At 40.2% G+C, this 17,218-nt stretch overlaps 1 long non-coding RNA gene across 3 annotated transcripts in view; it reads left to right on the top strand.

Moving 5' to 3' along the window:
• LOC122237848 overlaps positions 1-17,218 on the top strand; it is a 200,088-nt gene that overhangs the window by 60,340 nt on the left and 122,530 nt on the right. For all 3 annotated transcript variants that reach the window (XR_006216523.1, XR_006216524.1, XR_006216525.1), the window contains exon 2: positions 1,330-1,434. This is a non-coding gene — a long non-coding RNA (uncharacterized LOC122237848). The remainder of the gene's footprint in view (positions 1-1,329; positions 1,435-17,218) is intronic.

The raw sequence follows: 17,218 nt of genomic DNA, 5'->3' as shown, positions 1-17,218 counted from the left end.
TTTACCCCAGGAGTGTAAAATCGATGTGCCGGCAGTGTTGGTTCCTGGTGAGGGCTTTCTTCCTGGCTGGCAGACAAGCAGGCTTCTTGTGACCTCTGTTCTGGGCACACACACTCCTGGTGTGCATTTTTCTTAGAAGGACACAAGTCCTATTGAGTTAGGGCTCCACCCTTATGACCTTATTTAACCTTAACTACTTTACGGGTCCTGTTTCCAAATACAGTCACACCAGGGATTAGGGCTTCAACACATGAATTTGGCAGGGGCCGGGGGCACGCACAATTCAGTCCATAACAAGTCACATATATGTTGCCCGGAGCACATTTGCAATAAACGCCAGCTCTTATTTGTGATACAGTTTTACTTTTCTCCCCGATGTGTATAGGAGTCCTAGTTTTGCCATTTATTGTTTGGGTTGGTTAAAATTCCCATTTATAAGCAGAGGCATATTAACATGAGTAAACCCCAATTAGTGCATTTATTTAAAATGATAGTAAATGAAGTTTCGATTCTAGTGAGGTGACTTAAATGCAGACGTCAACACTTCACCCATTATTTTATGTAATGGGTTTTAAAAGGCGCTTAACTTGAATCCTGTACAGGACATCACTGTCAGCAAAGTATGGCCTGTGGGCTAAATCCAATCTGTGGTTTGCTCCTGTACAGCATGTAAATTAAGAATTTTTTTTTTCTTTACAATTTTAAAGTGTGGCAAAACAAACATACACACGTGAAAGAAATATCTGTAACTGAGGCCTTCTGTGGCTCACAAAGCTGAAAATACTTACTATTTGGCCCTTTACTGAAAGACTGCTAACCTCTGCTCCATGGATAGAGTTAACCCAAGCTCTTCGGGTATATCCATTTCTTGTAAGGTGGCACCTCCCCTTTCCTCTACCCTGAGCAAAGTTTCCCAGCCCCAACATTTTCTACCTTATTTATTTTGGAGAGAAGTAGTCTACAGTCCCTGTCCTGTCTCACCAACTTCTGAGAAAGATACTGAATATAATTTCACCTTTTCTTGGTTACTGTGACCCAGTGATGGCCTTGGAAGTGAAGAAGGATCCTGGTGGTTTTGAGTTATTTTTCCACATAATATCCTTTCTGGTCAGGTTAGGCCTGTTATTTCTTGTTACTGTTATCTGTCCATCTTTGAAACCTCCTCGACTTCTGCTTCCAGTCTGCCTTGGTCTTGGAAAAGGAGAAAAAAGAAGTCACTATTAAATACATTTTTATCTATAAGATTTCATTAGATTCTTTTCATATGTTAGCTCCTTTAATTCTCATAGTATGACTTTGTGGTTAAATGTCATTATTTCTACCTTGCAGATTAAGAAAAGGGTTAAATTTATTTGAATCCGAGCCCAAGTCCTTCTGGCTCCAAAATTCAAGGCCTTTCACCAAAGAAACCCAAAAACCTGGCTGACTTGAACTGTAAGTAACATATAAACAGACTAAAATGATGCCTTTGTTGATAGTGCCCAGTTGTAAAGTGTTCTAAGACATCTGTTTTGTTTTCTTCTCAGTTCTTAGCTATGTTCTATGGTTCCGTTGTGTGATAGACAACTTCCAAATTAGCGAGGTGCTGTGATGACACTTTGTTTGTTCAAATATATCCTTGGCCACCATTCATTCAATGAATATTGAGTGTTTTTCAATAGCAGCTCACATCTGAAAGTATGTGAAAGGATATTTATTGAGATGGAGATTTACTTAAGCTCGCTTTGTGTATTTCTTCCCCAGTGAGGAGCAAGTGGGCCTCATTGTTCCCTCTTGTCATACTTAGGGAAGGATGGGATTCCAGGAGGAAAGCAGAGCTCTTTTAGTGTCCTTTGCTAGGATAAACCAGTGGGATGGGAGGGGGGGGTGGGGGGACAGTCCCAGCAGCTAAGAGGAAAGAGAGAAGATTCCCTACTGTGTTGCGGGAAAGGGAATTAGTAGTTTTTGTTTGCACATGTTATTTAAAAGATCTGGACGGGGTGCCCGGGTGGCTCAGTCAGTTATGTGTCTGACTCTTGATTTTAGCTCAGGTCATGATCTCCTGGTTCATGAGTTGAAGCACCGTGTCAGACTCTGCGCTGGGAGTGCAGAGACTGCTTCCACTTCTCTCTCTCCCTCTCTCTCTGCCCCTTCTCCACTTGTTTTCTCTCATGCTCTCTCAAAATGAATAAATATTAAAAAAAAAAAAAAAAGATCAGGAAAAGCCAGACATTCATTCGTGTGTGTGTGTGTGTGTGTGTGAATTTAGAGTGAAGGGCTGAAGGCCACACCAAAGGATCCTCTTGGTAGACACATTGAAGCTATAATGGGAATTAGAAAGCTCACAGAGATGGTGGTGCTTTGTTTCGCTGGGCAGAAGAGATGGCTGCAGATTGGGGGCCACCCTGAGAAGTGAACCGCATCATTCAGGCAGTGGTGACCTTCTCTGGCATAAATCATGGCAGCGTTGGTCCACAGCAGCACTGGCCCCATCAGAGGTTGGAAGTGTCGTTTGATTTGAGCATGGGCGGGCACTCTCCCCAGCAATGTGTTTGTGTGGAATTTTGGCCCAGAAACCCAGAGTGACAAGACAGAACATAGTCCTTTATTACTTTTAAATCAACATATTTTGTCTTTAAAACTCCATCTCACTTATTACTGGGAGCCTTTCTCCTTCCCTGGGTTCCACAAGATTATGAGAATTTTTTGTGGTATCTAGCAATTGGGAAAAGGACTCTTATCTTTCGGTCACCATGCTGATATACAGTCTCCTCTTCATCCCAACCAGTGGGTCCTTTCAAGGAGCCAGTTTAGGAGCCTTCTGTTACTTTGAAGGCCAAAGATACTTTCGTAAATATCAGGATTTAAGAATTCAGATTCAACCATAATCACAAGATCAATTCTAAAAAGTATTATGTATTGGTCTTTATTTTTCCTATTTATAAACATATACTTGATCAAAGCGGATGAGTAGAAAAATCCAGAAAAGTACAAAGCGAATAAATATTAACATCTGCAATATATATTCTTCCAAAAATTCTTCCCTACTGAGATTTTTTTTTAATATGCAGAGGTAATATTCAAAACATTGAACTACCTGCACAGCTTAGACACCAACCAATCAGAATAAAGCCCTGGCTGGCAGTGGAGAAGGATCTTGAACCTTCCTTCCAAACTCCCCTTTCAGGCTTTACTTAATAGCTGCTTTATCTTGAGGAAGTCCAGATTTGCCATATTTGGGAGAAGCCATGGGTGGCAGTGGCAGTGGCATTGGTGGGCTTGTCAGTGCATGGGCTATTTACCAGCAGATACAGAATTCCTTTAATGGTTTGACAACTGGTATGGGTTTATGGCTACCTGTACCAATATGTACTGATGGAGTTATTAGCCTGGAATGTATTACGATTCCTTATAGTTGGCATTGTCTTCATTTAGCAAAATCTAGTGAACGTTTGCCTGTAGCATAATATGTTCCTACAAATGAGTACTTTGTAACTAATCTTTGGGGATGCACTACAGACATGTCAAGATAATGATTCCATCACCTCTTGCAGTGGCTGGCTGGACATGTGCCACCAGCTTCCAGAACCAGTATTCTCCAGCCCCCTTGACTGTTTGCCCTCGTGTGATATAAAAATACTGTCATTTTCTTCACCTGTCATGATGTGAAAAGGGTTGGAAAGAATCGCTTTACAACAAGGTTTTTAATGGGAACATATCATCCCATCATATGATTATAACATGGTTAACTTAACCAACCCCCTATTAGTGGACTTTCATCTTGTTTCCCATTTTTTCAATATTTTATTTTACTCCTAATGGACATAAGTAAACATATATCTGATCATTTTCTTAAGACAAGTTCCCAAAAGAGGAATTTTGATATTCTGGGTCCTCTTTAAGACCTGGACACACAATATCAAGTTTCCCTACCTTGCTGTGAGTACCAAAGGACACAGGCTCTAGATCTAGAATACTGGTATGTGCATCCCTGTACCATTTCTTTATTAGTTGTGTGATTCAATGCCTCTGTGCCTTAGTCTCTTTGCTGGAAATGGGGATAATCACAATATTTATCTCACTTAACTGTCATGAGGATCAAATGAGTTAGGAGTACTTAGAACAGTTCCTGTCTCATCGTTACCACTCATTAAATGTTAGGTATTTTCTTTAGTAGTTGTAGTTTTTGTTATTTTAAAGTTTGCCAATTTTCACTCCTCCGGGAATATATGAGAATGTCTTCCCTCTCATAATCCCAAGGGCACCGGGAATTAAGTTCTTTGCAATCATTGCTATAATATAATAGGTACTTACAGATTTTTCTTTTAGAAAAATGCATTTCAGTTACTTATGAGATTGCATATGAGGTTACAATCTTTGATAGACATACATGTTTTGTCTTGTGCTCACTTTCTGTTAGGCTGTTTGTCCACTTCAGGGATATTTTTACAAATGGAGAATGTTCTGGGAGTCCTAGGCAGCCTCTTACCCCATTCTGTATAAAATAAAAAGTAGAAATGCTAAGGTAATCAGAACCTCATGGATGTATCTAGATAGGGAGCTGCGGTTTTATAACCTTGGCTGCCCATTGTAATCACCTGGGAAACTTTAAAAGCTGCTCACGACTGGACCACACCCCCAGAGATGGTAATTTAATTGGTCTGATTTAATTACCTGGCATAGGGATTGTTAAAAGCTCCCCAGGTGATTCTAATGTGCAGCCAAGACTGGTGTAGGTGGGTACTGATTAATTCAGGGTCAGCTGGGCGTGTCTGTGAGGCGGGTGCTGGAGAGAATGACGTTCATAATCAGTCAGCTCTCCACCCCAACGGAGTCAATTGCCGCCATGTAAATTGGCTAAGACTGAAAACAAAACATCCAATTCTGCTAGACTTTGCAGTATCTTAAAATTTTTGCTCTGGATAGTTACTTTCACTTTCAAATTTTTCTTTTTCTTAAAAATCAACCCAAATGTCACACTTACATTTTGGTGGTGGAAATGATCACTACATAGCAGATAACCTCACGCTCTTGACTCTTCCTACTATGTTGTGTTTGCTGTTGATGAAGCAAACAATCACGAAAGGACTACATACAAAACAGACTGGATAATATGCACCCTGTGTACAACAGCTTTGATCTTTTGTCTTACTTGGGGGTATAAGCGACTTGAGATTCGGCATTTTAAGAAGACTTCCTTTAGACTAAAAACTACAAACTGAAATTGTCCTTGAACTGGGAATATTCGGTTACAATGTGTTTTTAAGGGAAAGCTTTAAGAGTAGCTTCAAAGAAGTCAGAAACTTAAGAGAAGGACAAGAAGATGCTGATGTGTTAGTAAAGTCTGCATTATTTGCTTCTGTGGTTTGGAGATGTAAATAGAAACAGCTACGGCAAAGAAGTTCTATAATTAGCTTGCATCCTGATTCCAAAAGTTGCTTATTTTAGAGCTATTAATAGTATATAACAACCACTGTTTAAAACTCTGGGTTTGAATTTTCTGGCACTTTAATGAAAAAATTAGTATTTTCAAGCGTTGTGGTTTCTCTAAAGTCATGTGCTAAACAAGTCAAAGTCCTCTGTTACTGAAAGGTTTTTGGGAATGGTGAATGCTCTGGTAATTTTCTTCTTCCTGGGCATAGTTTTCTCTGAGAGTCAGAGCATGAGTTTAAATCAGAAATTAAATAAATTACTGATCTAAACTGTGGGTCTAGTTATAGACAGACACTGGAATTTAGACACAACAAATATGCTCTTTAAACACAGTGACCTTACCCAGTTGTTCTTCCAAAACCACAACAGAGAACAATCTTGCTCAGTTAATCATGTCTCCTTAAAGAAACCACCACCTAGAAGGGTGTCTTTCAGAATATATTTGGCAGCAGGATGAGGCAACCACATCCTACCCTGAAAAGCGAATCCTCAATATTTCCCTTCAATCCAAACCGCCAGTCAGCATCAAATCCCTTCCCTGAGCTCACCAAATGTGTTGTTTCATTATTTGTTTTTATACTTGGGTGAATTTCTTGTAGTTCTAAATCCTATAGGATACAAATTGAATCTGGAGAAAGACTTCGAATAACCGCCAACCATCCGCAACCAAATTTTACCCAGATGCAAATAGAACAAGTGGGCATAAGAGACACTAAGCCGCATCTATAGAAGAAGGAATAGAGTATTAATAGAGTCACAGACCATTTATGGAATCCTTGAATTCCCATTTAACATGTTGCTAAGTTTCAGGAAAGAAATGTTGAGCAGTGGTGACTGATAAAAGCAAGTCAGGTTACAGTTATGTTACTCTTTACATACCAGGAAAAAAAAAAGTTCTGGATTAGCCTCCTGGACACTATAGGGGAAATCTAGCCTGGTATACCCTCTAATAGGCAGAGATGGCAGTGAGCTTTGGATAATATCTTATAGAAATCAGTCAAATAAAATTAGTTCTGGGTTCCTCTAAGAATTCAGGATGCTGTTTGATGATCACTGTGTGATCCCCCTGGATTCACTAGAACCCACCCAATAGAGACTGAAAACTTCCCAGTGGTGGTTCTCAATCTTTATTTCTCAGAATTATATGTAGGGAATTAAAAAAAAATACCCATTCCTATAGTCTATCACAGAATGTCTAAATCATAATCCCTGGTGGTATATATTTTAAAGAAATGTCCATAAGTGTTCCTGATGCACAGCAAAGATGAACACCTCTGAACACAGGCAAATAGATGGGGTCAGGTTTCCCACAAGAAAATTGCTTTTCTGAGGACTAGAGATTTTTGAAGATTGGTTTAGATCATCTCAGCATCCTCTTCAGGGGATCTTCGAGATAGTCTAATGAACAAGATGATCACAGAAAGGACACTCTTTAATTGTAAGGGGTCTTTGAACATCAAAGTGCTGTGCACTTGAAAGCATTGTTACAACCAACTTTTTATGTAAGAATTAATTTAGGAAGTGACTTGTTTGTACTGTTTGCAATTCTACTTTTAAAAAAGTATGATAACTCCTGTAGTTAACCTAGACAAGCTTCTATTTTCTATAAATATACATTTCATGTAAATATTTTCATATTTTTACATTCTATTATAGGCATTCCCAAGAATGTTTCCATTAGGAATTAATTGCCAACATAGCATACAGTTCATAAATAAATTTCATACAATTTATTTGATGAAAAGGAGTGTATATAGGAAGAGAAAGTTAGATCAGTATTTGTTAAGCTTCTCATATGCACTCTTTTAATAACAGATTGGTTATCATGCTTCTTTTTGCTGTTGAAAAAACTGAAGTTCAGATTAAGAGATATCTCCAACACCATACAGTTAGTAAGTAATAGCATCAGGATTTAAAATCAAGTCTGCTGATATATTTTCTAAATTGCATTATACTAGGACAATCAGTAGAGAAGCAAATGTCCTTACTTGGTCCTTGAAAACATTTCATTTAATAAGTTATATCCTGGAGGACTATTCTGTATTCACAGTATGGCCATAAAGATTACACAATTGGGTATCTAAGAAGACTTTTTTCCTCTCTCCTATTTTCCATGAAGGAGGATGTAGACATTTTAATGAATCTTTAAGGGGGTCCAATATTTTAAAATATCTACTATCTTCTTAAGCAACTAAGAAATAAGGTCAAAGGGTGAGGTAGATGAGAACCTAATTATTGCTTTTATTATGGATGAACTTTAGACCGATGTGTTAGGCTTAAATCTGAAGCAAAGTAGGCATCCTAAATTTAAATCCCAGTTTTAAACAGACTTACCTATCCAGGCTACAGGCAGTTCCTGTAACACCTGAAGCTTGAAGGACTAGAGATATGTGTTCCTTCTCTACCCAAGCTTCCTGTGAAGAGAAAATAAAGAGAAAAAGTCTAGATCTCTCCAGACTCACCTATCAGATGGGTCACCCCACCAGCAGTGGAGAAAGTCCAGCATTGCTGCAACTCAGGATCTACCTGCACCTGGGAAAAAAACATCAGAAGTAAAAAAAAAATGTGCTTCTCCTGGACAGAAAACTATGCCAGGAAGTTTTTCATATACCTAACAAAAACGTGTAAGGACAGACACAGCTAAAGTTAGAGTTTGTTCGCTGAGTGTAAGGAAGAAACAAAAGGGTACCATTTAATGTCATTGTTTCTAGGATACACAGATAAAACAAATATTGAAATTGAGGGTTTGAAACAATAGTGTTCAGTGTCAGAGAAGTTAATAATTAGGACATTGTTACTTAAAAAAAAATCCCATGCTTGCTTTTTATTTCCTTCGTCTCTTCTGTAAACTTTGCTTTAAATAAGTATCTTTGAAGAAACATACTTCACAACAGAAACTGAAATTCCTTTTCACCCCAAACCCTCAGTTCTGTGTGAAGACTGAGACCCTGCAGAACCGACAGCATTGTCTGCTTACCTTTAGATGTTTTTTTGATTCTTCCTTCCGTGGTGTGTTTGAAGGCATTAGTTCCATTTAATATTTATAAGCATGTGGAGTGTTTCTTCGGCTGATAGTCCACAAAAATAATTCATCATTAATATGCACTTAATTTGTTTCTCAAATTTAATTTCTAACAACATCTTACTCTTCATGAGTTTTTAGCTTACACTTTAAAAATGATGTATAATATTAAGGCAGATTTCTTTTTTTAATGTTTATTTTTATTTTTGATAGCACACACAGAGGAACAGGGAGGGGGGAGGGGAGAGGAGAAGATGGAGGGGGGAGGCGGGAAAGAGGATCTCAAGCAGGCTCTGCACTGACAGCAGCAAGCCCGATGCAGGGCTCCATCTCACAAACCTAAGCCTCAAGTCGGATGCTCAACCAACTGAGTCATCCAGGTGCCCCAAAGCAGATTTCTAAATTATTTAGGTCAACCTCTGTGCTGCCTCCTCCTAAAACATTTTTGTATCAGTTTGCCTAAATTTGAGCCAACGTTTTTGTCTGATTTAACATTTCAAAAATTATAGCAAAAACTAGAGCTGGAACACAGTAGATCCAGGGCCCTCATTTCATAGGTAAAAAACAAAGAAACAAAAACTTGGACTTAAAAAGATTAAGTAATATGACAAAGACTGTGAAATAACTTACTTAGTAGAGCTGGAAGTAGAAATACATTCTTCTCACCCCTGAAAGGGTTTTTCAACGGGAGTTGCCTTGTTTTCCAGTTTACTTCTGTATTACTAATTTCCAGTTTAAAAACTCCAACTCCCAGGACAATATTTCTCAATCCTGGTGGCTTTGTTTAGTTTGATAGTACAGCTTTTATTTTTTAAAAAAATCTAGTGAGATTCTACAGAAGGAAAGGAATGGATTTGTGTTGTCATTATTGCTGTCTTTATAGCCACACACACACACACACACACACACACACACACACACAGAAATCACATGGTATCAAAAATCTCGCAAAGCACTGGGTGTGGCTCCACTGGCTCTGATTTCAATACGCATTCTAACTTTCCTGAAAGATGTGCGCAAGCACTTTCCACTCACTGAATGTCTCGGTGCTTGGGTTTCTTTTCCCAGACTTGCTGCTTTGTTCGGGTTTGACTCTCATTACCCACATTTTGCAGGGGTCCCTTTGCCATTTCCAAAGGTACACTTCCGACTGGGAGAATCAGCTCAGCTTACAGAGTTGGGTATGGTTATGTTTATTTACTGTTCTTTGGTAAAAAGCTAAAGTGTCCCTGCCTGTTTATTACATTAGAAGATGTTTAAGTGCATTTCCTAAATAAGAAGCCCTTGTTTTCCACTTGGCTTCAGGTAACTTCGAAATCCCCGGGGGTGATCATGTCTATTCTTGGAGGTTCTCCTTGCAGTCCGATGATGTAAAACAAATGTGCTTCTTCTCCAGCCCCATTTGGGTGTCTCTCCCTTCTCTCTTGTTCCCACTTGATTAAAAAAAATTCCCACTAAGCTGCTCCAGATCAGAAGCAAAACATGACTTTCCTAGCCAGAGATTTTTGCATTGACCAAGGCTATTTAGATAGTCAAATTTATCTTTCCAGATTTGAAATCAGGTTTCCTCCATCTCAGCAACGATGTCCATCAGTATGATGCAGCCATTATTCTTTTCCAATAGATAAACCCGTGAATAAGGGTACCCGTGTTCAAAACTATCTTGATGCAAAATGCAACATAACATAGCATATGTCAACGCAGTGGGAAACCACTGCCTCTGAGAGAAATAAATGAGCCTGATTTTCTGAACCACTGGCGTGAGAGTAAGTGGACTTGGATGAAGTGCAAAAGAAGCCATTAGAGGAAAGGGATGTTCTAATAATCCTACCCTCCCCAAGAGCACATCTGCTTCGATATGAGAGCACAGAGGAGTGCTGGAAACGGACTGTCACTTTCCCACCACTCCTTAAATGGCTGGAGCACCAGAGCCCTGTGTACAGAGCAAGTGGAGGCTCAGTCCACAACCTCCAGGCTCTCAGGGCAAGGAAAAGTTGGAGTCATCATCTGTGAGCCTGCTCTGGCTAAAATAATCATGTAATTGAAGTGAGATTACATTGTTAACATGGAATTACTGATTCATGGCTCCCTTCCTTCCACATGTATGGTCCCAGCCTAGCCATCTGAATTGGCAATCTAGATGCAGTTTCTAAATGTCCTCCCCAACCTTTCTTTCTTTTGTATTTTTTTATTTTTGGCTTTTCACGACCTTCAGCCAAAAAAAATAGAGTGGAATTTTTCAGGAACTGTTAGGGAGCCAAAATGTGTGCTAGATGCATTAGGTTTATGCCGGATCTAGGATCTAAGGGAAACAAGAAATCCAGGAAAAGTTTAAAAATCAGACTGCGTCTAAGAGGAAGCAGTCTTTGGCTTCGTGCCTTAATGGACAGCAGGAATGATGCAGAGAGGATTATAAGTCACTCATTCCCCAATTAGATCTCATTTTCCCTGACGGCACAATAAAACCATGTCTCCACACAGCAGTAAAATTCATATTCCACTGATCAGTCAGGTTCTTTATTGCTGAATAGGTTTCCCGAGTAAAGAAGGTTCAGTAGTGGCCCTAATGAAAAAGCTTCAAGTGTGATAGATGGAGAGAGTTGAGCCTCGCTTAATAGTACTATTTCAGTTAAGGTCTTTAAGACTTTTGCCAAATTGAACTTGAAATAGAGTTTCAGCATATGCAACCTGGCCATTTTCGCAGCACACCAGCTCTTGCTCCTGAAGCTCCACGCACGGAGCAGAGTCATACGCAGAAGGTCACTGGCAGCCTGGCGTGCGAGAACAGTCGACAGGTCTGGACCATGGCCCTGATCTGTCCAGAACCATTCACGTCATTCCGTGGTGGGGAGTTTCCCTCTCTGTCCAGTGGGAAGGTGAACTCACGTTCTTTTCCAGGTGAAAACTGCTATGCCTGTATGAACGCGACAAACCAGATACTCTAATCACACAGAATCTGGCTTCTCTCCTGGGGGCACTTGAGCCAAAGCGACAACAAATGAGCATTTTGGGTGCCGCCTCTCATCACGCATCCCTCCTCTCCTCACTGCCAGCAGGTCCCGAGGTTTCGCTGTTCCCATGGCTGCAGTGTCATAGAGGCCAGGTGAGGAAGACACTGGACCAGTTACCTTCTGCTTAGACCCATAATAGCACTCTCCTGAGAACAAGAGAAGGGATAAAGAGTTTTTCAGGAGAGCAAAGGTAAAAGAGCCACAAGAATTTAATGTCAGATTTCTTCAAGTTCCTCTGCCTATTTTCCTGGAAAAAGCTGTGTTTCCAGTAGAAGAGATTGAGATTCCAAAGCTTCAGATACTTGTTTCCCGTGTGTGTGTATTGGGAAAAGGTGAGATAACCCTGTTCCTCCTAACGGATGTGTGTGGTGGGGAGGAGAGGACCCTCAGTGGTTCTGCACATAAGCATCAAGGAAGCGGGGATTCTCGTCAGTCTTAGAAAAATGACTTGGAGTCAAGTTCCTAGAATCCAGGCCAACTGCAGGATGACCACTACCCACATATAAAGTCTGCCGGGCCAAAAAAGACCCACCAGCCATTCCAGCCAGGCGCTGGCTGCGGTGCGGAGAGGGGGACCCAAGGGCGGCCTGCACAGGTGTGAGTGGTGCTGGTGGCACCCCAGCCTCGGACACGCGCAGTGGGGCAGAGCTCCTTCCTGGTCCCTCCAGCTTCCATAGGAAATCTACCCTCTCGCTCACTCAGTGCAAAACACCCAGATGCCAGTTCCAAGAAAATCTGCTTCCCCTGTCACCAGGACCTCAGGCTGCCAGCTACCACCCCCCTCCTTTTTCATTATAAAACATTCCATTTGGAGATCCTATGCCAGTTATGGGTTCATGTCATAAAAATAATTTGCCCATGGGAATGTGAAAAATAACCTTCTAGTCAGCGGATGTTTGTATCCTACAGGACATCTGGTGTTCAACTCAGGAGGAATTCTCATTTGTAGTTTGAGGGGGTGGTACCATGGAGCGTTGGATTTTATGGCACCAGAGTCTCCCGTTCCCCCAAACTCTGGTAGGGAATGAAACATAATAAAATAAACCGGCTTTATTTATCTCATTTCATCTTTGCAAAGTGATGAGGTAGACTTCGTTCTATTTTTATAATAAACTAAAATTCAGAGACGCTAACTGACTTGCCCAGACCTCAGTAACTCTAGGTTCCAAATGCTCTATATGTTTTTTTACTTCATCACACCATAATCTTTTTTTTCCTTTTCTTTTCTTTTCTTTTCTTTTCTTTTCTTTTCTTTCTTTTTTCTTTTTCTTTTTTTTTTTTTTTTTGAGAGAGAGAGAGAGAGAGAGAGAGAGAGAGAGATGAGTAAGGGAGGTACAGAGAGGGAGAGAGAGACAGAATCCTAAGCAGGATCCACACACAGCACAGAGCCCAATGCAGGGCTCAATCTCATAACCATGAGACCACGACCTGAGCCAAAATCAGGAGTCGGACACCCAACTGACTGAGCCATTCAGGTGCCCCAAGGATGTAAGACCCATACCTAAAATACCAGGTGCTTTTAAGCTAAAAAGAGAGGAGTTTGAATCCCACCTACCCAGTTCTGAGACTAAGGGAAAAGGCCTTCAAAGATCCTGAGAATCGTTCTCACCTGTCCAGTGAAGGGTAATGGACATTTAAATGAATTGCTGTATTTAAAAGCCTGGCAAAAGTAGACATAATCCTTATTTAATGTTTCATACTTTTGAGAAGTGGAAAAATATCCCATCTTTGAAAAATAATCCAGGTATCAAAAAGTGATAAAAAGGTGTTCACAACTATTATTATAAGGACCTGCTTATCACATCTTCATTTTAAGAATATGTACCACTTGCATCAGAGTAATTTTTATAATTCCTTTTGGAAACCTACAACACATAAGAATAGTGTGAAAAAAAATAAATGTCTTGCTCTATAATTGAGAATGCCCTCCTAAATAAGAATAGTATTGTTATCAGGATTCAAATACAGTTCAAACCCAGAGGCAACGTGAAGGAAGTGTTGAGCCCTTTGGGTTGACAGGGTCTTACCTTTCAGTCACTGAAACTGTGCCTAAAATTTTACTTCCTTCCTACGGTTCCCCACAAATGGCATCAATTGTCTGATACATAGAACTTCTGAACAATAAAGTTCACTACCTAATGGGTTTAACTATTTAATGAAAGATCATAATTCCAGGGCACCTGTTGGCTCAGTCAGGTAAGCATCCAGCTTCAGCTCAAGTCGTGAACTCCCAAGTTCGTGAGTTGAAGCCCCGCATCGGGCTCTGTGCTGACAGCTCAGAGCTGGAGCCTGCTTCAAATTCTCTCTCTCTGCCCCTCCCCTGCTCACACTCTGTCTCTCTTTCTCTCTCAAAAATAAACAAAAAATAAAAAAAAAATTAAGATCATAATTCCCTCCCAGATAATTCATAAATTTGGAAATCCACCCCACTAAGCACATACTCCTCAGCTCCTTCTGTGCTTACAATCTTTGCTAGATATCAGAGAAGATGCAAGAATGATTACGTTAAGGTAACATCAGGGAATTAAAGTGTGATGGGAAAGTTAGCCTAGCAATAGCAAGCCGTCAACCTGGAATGGATGGTGAAAGTCAAGTGGTGTAGGAGGATAGAGGAAGAAGCTTTGGTCCTGCCTGGGCACTTGAAACAGGCTTTGGGGAAAATAACAGTTGAGTTGAGACTTTAAGGATATATAGAGAAGGGGAGGAAAGTGTCGTTCAGACATAGAGACAGCGTGAGCAGCATGGAAGTGTAAATGTGAATGATTCTTCCAGTAACAGCAAGTTCTCTGGTTTGACTGGAGCATAAAGCAGGTGGTAGCAAGAGGCACCATCGTGGTAGGCAGAGTATTGCCCCGCAGTGACGTCAACGGCCGAATACCGGAACCTGTGAATATGGTACATTTCATGGCAAAGAATTAAAGTAGCTAATCCACTGACCATAATGGAGAGAGACTATCGTGCATTATCTGGGCGGGCCTCATATAATCAGAAGGACCCTTACAAGCGGAAGGGGAAGAAGACGTCAGTGATACGATGTAAGAAGCACGTGACCAGCATGGCTGCCTTTGAAGACAGAGGAAGGTACCACAAGCCAAGCAATGCAGGAAGCCTCCAGAAGCTGAACGAGACTGGGAAGTGGACTCTTTCTCCAGCCTTGAGAATGTGATGCAGTTCTGATGACACCTCAATTTTAGCTGAGTGTGATCCATAGCACGCTTTCAACCTACCTGACTGCGAGATAGGAAATTTGTGTGGAAGCCTCTGAGTCTATGGTAGTTTGTTACAGCAGCAATAGGAAACTGATGCAGAGGTGAGGAGTGGACAGCTGAGTTTGGAGGCAGTGTAGACGGTACAATGGAGGAGAGTGAGGTCAGGGGAAGGGGACCATTTAGGGGGTGTTGCAATAACAGAATGGTGAGTTAGGGCCATAAATCTGGAGATGGAGATAGATCAGAGGGGGTCCGAAGAACCAGGACACTGAATGAGTGCCACAGACCTAGGGTGCCATACATCTAGAGAGGGAAGTAAAATCTTGGTAGCCAGTTTGATGGCTGGTTTAAGCCAATTTCTCAAAGTTCAGGAATTGAATTCAGGGAATCAATTAGAGTCTCCTCTCTCAGGTTTTATCAATGATCGCTTTCACATGACGTTTGTCATTGATTTGTTAACATTTTGTTTTATTTCTCCCAAGGGGAAAAATCATGCTGAAGGGCAGGTTAAGAAAAGATTGGTTTGTAACAGGCAGTTTGGTGTGACTGAGCCCCTGGGTAGAAAACTCACAGCAGAGGACTGGATTCCGAAACCTCGTGGTCCAGTGGTTGTGTCGAGAACTCAGAAGGTATTAGAGATCTTCCCAGTGTGATGACTTCCTCAGGCACTGCCCACCTGGATTTGTGTCAGTGCAGTGATTCATCTAATCTCTCTGAATAAGTGATAAACTCGGTTCCTTCAAGAAATTTTGGAGTAAGTAGATGACATACTTCCATTTATTCCCGCCTCCAAAATAAAATAACAGTAAGATCCACTAACGTCAGGTCTTCGCTGTGGCTTTGGAGATAGCATGTCCCTACCCTGGAGTTGCTTAGAGTCCTCAAGGAGGGCAGTCAGAGTTCATGACTGCAGAATGACATAACAGGGGCATGCACCGAGTGCAGTGGGAACACAAAACCAAATTACGACTAGCAAATCAGCAAAGGCTTCTTAGAGAATTTTTGAGAGTCGTATAGGCACTACCAAGATAAAAGGGGAGGCAGTAGAGATAGAACATGGGCAAAGAAAGGAAGAGTGAGACAATGTGGCATTTGAAAAAAAAATAGCAGTGTTCCCTGGGGAATATGAGAACTATCTGTATGTATCTCTCTCATATGTATATGTTCCTCCACTCTGGACTCTATCTGGAGGAAACAAAACCAATGGGATATATATATATAGAGAGAGAGAGAGGAAAAAAACATTCTTCTTTTTTCAACTTTATTGAGCTATATATAATTAACATACAAAATTGTAAGATATTTAAAGTATACATCATGGTGATTTGATATATGTATACGTTGTAAAATAATTCCTCCCATGTCAAACACATCCGTGACTTCTCATATTTACCTTTTTTTTTTTTTTTTTGGTGAGAACATTTAAGTTCTACTTTCTTACCAAATTTCAATGATACAATACAGTGTTATCAACTCTATTTAGCACATTTTATATTAGATCCTCAGACCTTATTCATCTTGTAGCTGAAAGTTTGTACCCTTTTATCAGCCTCTCCCTATCTCTCTCGCCATCCCCCTCCTGAAAACCACTTTTCTACAATTTATATGATTTTGACTTTTTTTTTTTTAGATTCTTTGTATAAGTGATACCACGAAGTGTTTGTCTTTCTCGTTTTGGCTTATTTCACTTAGCATAATGCTGTCAAGCTCTATTTATGTTGACACAAATGTCAAGATTTCTTTCTAGTGGCTGAATGATACTCCATTGTATATATTTATGAGATTGTCTTTATCCATTCACCAACACTAAGGTTGTTTCCATATCTTAGCTATTGTTAATAATGCTGAAATTAACACAGAAGTGCAGATATCTCTTTGATATCCTGTTCATATTTCCTTTGGATATATACCCAGAAGAGAGATTACTAGATTACAAGGTAATTCTATTTTTGCAGGAGCTTCCATACTGTGTTCCATAGTGGCTGCACGACTAACTGCACAGTTTCCCTGAACAAACAGCACCCTTAATAATATTCCATCAGAGATCATACTGTGTCTGAAACTAGTCACCTCTTGAATGACCCACTTGAAGAGCCAATACATTTCTTTTTTAAGAAAAGCAACATTAGTTTTATTTCTGCTACTTGCAGTTGAGGGATTCTTGATTGACACATCTGTAACCCAAGCAAAAAAAAATTGCCAACGGTTTATTCTTTCATAAAATTCTTTAAAAGCACTGAAGGTGTTAAAGTCAGAAAACCATGCATAAGGGCAGAAACAATACTCATACACACATACACCTATATAAACACTACTTCTAGATTAGAAGCTGCCCAAAATTCTAACCAAATAGGACAGGTACCCCTAGGCCTTATGCACCAGAATTGTTTCAATTTGTTGCTTTTCATAAGAAAGGTTTTATTTCCCCAGTTGATCAGAGAGCACACTTGGTTAAAAAAAAAAAAAAAAAAAAAAAAAAAAAAAAAAAAAAGTCTGTTGATATTCCCCTCGCTGAGTTTTAAATAGCCTGAGTATGTGTGATATATCTTTTGTAGTGAGTACTT

The sequence above is a fragment of the Panthera tigris genome, chromosome B1 (genome assembly GCF_018350195.1).
Source record: "Panthera tigris isolate Pti1 chromosome B1, P.tigris_Pti1_mat1.1, whole genome shotgun sequence".
Classification (NCBI taxonomy): domain Eukaryota; kingdom Metazoa; phylum Chordata; class Mammalia; order Carnivora; family Felidae; genus Panthera; species Panthera tigris.
This window is presented reverse-complemented; position numbering and strand designations above follow the sequence as displayed.